The sequence below is a fragment of the Nicotiana tabacum genome, chromosome 10 (assembly GCF_000715075.1).
Source record: "Nicotiana tabacum cultivar K326 chromosome 10, ASM71507v2, whole genome shotgun sequence".
NCBI lineage: Eukaryota > Viridiplantae > Streptophyta > Magnoliopsida > Solanales > Solanaceae > Nicotiana > Nicotiana tabacum.
The window spans coordinates 125,101,944-125,105,477 of record NC_134089.1 but is presented as its reverse complement, the minus strand read 5'-3'; the positions used below and the strand labels follow the sequence as shown (position 1 = coordinate 125,105,477).

The following is a 3,534-nucleotide window of genomic DNA, read 5'->3' as shown; positions in this document are numbered from 1 at the left end:
GGGACCCCAATCATCTTGTATCTCACATTATTCACAACAATAGAATATTCCACTATGCTTTTCTTGCTTAACATGCTCAACATTTGTTTTCAGCTTTATTGTCTTTACTTTATTATTCATACTTCATTGCTCTTAGCTGACCTCAAGGCCCCCAAGAAAGTCGAGCTCGAGGTCCTCATTGTTATAGCAACACTAGTTTGGTTCATCAATTCTTCTTATTTAAATTTAATATTACTTGTATATTCACTAGTATTAGAATAAATCACATATCTTTAAAACCACAAATTACATTTAATTGTTACCTCATATTTTGAGGTAAACATTATTCTCCATATATGTTGTTAAGCTTTGGATACCTGTATACAAAAGAATAGAAAATTCTCTGTTTTGGCTATATTTCCATATCCATCTTTATTTGTCATTTATGTCGTTAACTAATTAATTAGAAGCGTGCCTTCCCTGGACTGCTGTACTTTAAAATAAAGAACTATTATAAGCTCCTAAATCATGCTCTTTTGATCTGACATATCGACTTATTACTATTTCCCTTGCTGCGTTAGGTTGGTCATTCAGTTTTATCAAATTATATATTTCTTAATTGTCAAAAAAAATTTCGAGTTAATTGTTTACTTTTCAAATGAAAAGAAAGCTATGATCTCTTGAAAAAACCATTACTAACCATTACCATTATTATTACCAACATATCGTGGGGCTTAATTAATTTTCCCTGATTATACAAAAGCATGATAGGGACAGATACAACAGTCCGCTTAATCATTGTAATTAGCAAAAATAAGGAATTATGTGCAGGTTTGACAATATTAGCAAGCATTTAATTAACCAGTTGTTTAACTCTTAATTAGTGTGGGTTTCATGAATGAGATAGGACAACATAAATAATAAAGCAGCAAAAGAGGTTGGTGTGAAAGTGATGTCTTACTTTTTTAAAAACACTATACAAAACGTACGTTTATGGCCAATCGTTAAAGAATGAGACAGAGATAATTGCACAAACAGTGAAAAGACTAGAGAATGATAAAACAAAACGATGATATTTTCTCAATCTGCACGAACGTATGTTAATTGATTTTAAAAGTTACTATAATGATAAATTCTTTCGGCATTCATTTGTAGCAACAGAGACATGCATGTTTGCTAATTAAACTCATCAACAGTGTTTACGGGCTAATTGATTAAACACCAAAAGCAGACCTCATGTCACTTTCATGAGAAACCGCTGCCACTTCCTTTCTTTTAATTTTGTTTAAATCTAACATGTACTATATATATAACTTATAAGCAACTGCAAATCAAGAAAATTTCACATTGTAGCTTTGTTTAAATTATCAAATGGACATTCATATTTAACCTTCGAAATGTGCGGGGCCATCAACTTCTTTTAATATAATTTTTTAGAAGAATTAACCTAAATAATCATTCATCCAATAGATTAAATAAAAAATAACCGACATAATATATATATATATATATATATATATATATATAATCTGTGTATACCGACAAGAAAAAGTTGAATTCGGTTAGCTATTTGTGTAACAAATCCCTAATTTCTATTAAGTTGGGAGATTGGGAAGGAAAATAGGGAAGGGAAACAGCGAGAGCTAAATCCATATTTACTGTGTGGAAGACTATCACTACTATTACTGGACGGTAAATTTCGGTGATGGGAAGCGTCAAATTTTGCGTTAAAAAATATTCATTTCGTTTCAAATTATCTCTCGTAATTTCTAAAACTAGTTGTCTCAAATTATTTGTCACTTTAGAAATTCAAAACAATTAATTATTTTTTTTCTCATTTTACCCTTACTAATAATTGTTTTTGAAGATGGAGATGACACATAAATAGAATAATTATTCAATAAATATAGATTATATTTTAAGATATAAATAAAAGTAAAATAGTCAAAAATTTCTTCTAATTAATGTTTCTTAAGAGCCGTATTAAAAAGAAATATACAGATAATTTGTGATAGAGGGAGTATATGAGTGGATAGATACTTTTGCTTCCTAGCAAAGATAGAAATCCACAACCTGCCTTAATAAAGCAAGGTGCAGATTTGCTATATATAAAGTCCAACAAACAAAAGTGAAACATCTTAATCAACTTTACCATGTGGATTTCGTGTGCAGTGTAACAACAAATTAGGCAAAAAGTTTGACATATTCTTTATGGTATTGCTCCAATCACTAAGCTTTCGTCGTGGAATTATGAATGGTGCAACTTTAGACACTAAGTTATATAAGGTTGGAATTTAAAGAGAAACAAAACCATGTGCTAAAAGAAATAGGACGAAAATTGAATTATCTAAAAGCTTCATTGGCTTTAAATTGTGGAAGCTGAATCATTTGTTGTTGCCTCAAAATTTAGTAATTTCCCTTTCACTTGCGTTGCTTCTTTTATCCTTTCCTCCCTCCCTCTTTTTACCTTTTTGAAACACCAAGTTTTCTATTTTAAAGAAATATATATCCTATCTGTTTCTTTAAGTTTGGACAAACGAAAGTTGAAATTCGTTGGAACAAAGCAGAAAATTTGCACAGTCAAAGCACACTTTTAGAGCTTCTGGTGAAAAGGTCGTGTAGAGTGAAAACATAGCAACCATAGAAAACGGTTTTTACTGTTTGGCTAAGTGTCACTGATGTTGGGTATATTTTTATATGTTTTGATGTTACTTTACCTATGTTTTAACCGCTTTTTGTTGCTATTTGGTGTTAAAAATGCCCAACATGGTTTAATTATTGGTTTTATGACTAATTGAGTTGTGTGTGATGATTTAGGGTGTTTGGAGTGCAAAAATATGAAGAAAAGATGCTCCAACTAGAGGAGAAAAGGTTACTTGATGCACCCCTTAGCAGTGAAGTCGGCCCATAGCATCTCCATAGCATCCGCACCTGGGCAAGGCTGAGATGGAGGAACAAAGGGTAGGTGCATGCGAAGCTGAGAAGCGGAGGACCCAACATCAATCCCTGAAGCTGAGTCGGACTAGGAATAGGAGAACTTTAGCCCACGACTTTTGTACGCACTATATAAGCCAAAAACGCCTCTTTTAGGTGATCTAACATACTTTTTGAAGGGAATTCGACCTAGGGAGAGCATAGAGCCACCGTGGAGGCCGGGTTTCATCTTTTCTTCCATCAAACTTAGTATTTTTTTATGTTTATTTGTATGATTTGTTGTTTGGCTACCATGTCTTTGTGGAGCTAAAACTTCACGTTCTAGGGTTGTGGTTCTTTCATGACTATTTTTTTTCAGATATTGATTTTGATTTCTTAGTTTATCATATTGGTTTATTTATTCAATATTGTGCTTAATTATTTAATTGCTTGATCACCAATTGAATACTATCTACGAATCTAGAATTGAACTCGAAAGTGGGAATTCTAGATTGCATATAGGATTGAGTAGAGCAAGTTCTTGAACCTGGGCATCGGGGAACGGATTCGCGGTTAGGATAGACATATACTTAATTGCCTTGCTTGGGTGATTTACAGGAACTATAAATGCGTTCTTGTTAA

At 32.4% G+C, this 3,534-nt stretch overlaps 1 long non-coding RNA gene across 1 annotated transcript; it reads left to right on the top strand.

The window, feature by feature from the left end:
* The first annotated feature begins 2,394 nt into the window (after positions 1–2,394).
* Positions 2,395–3,296, top strand: LOC142164897 (uncharacterized). The gene is made up of 2 exons (XR_012695981.1): positions 2,395–2,664; positions 2,797–3,296. It is a non-coding gene; the product is annotated as an uncharacterized LOC142164897 (long non-coding RNA).
* The last annotated feature ends 238 nt before the right edge of the window (positions 3,297–3,534 follow it).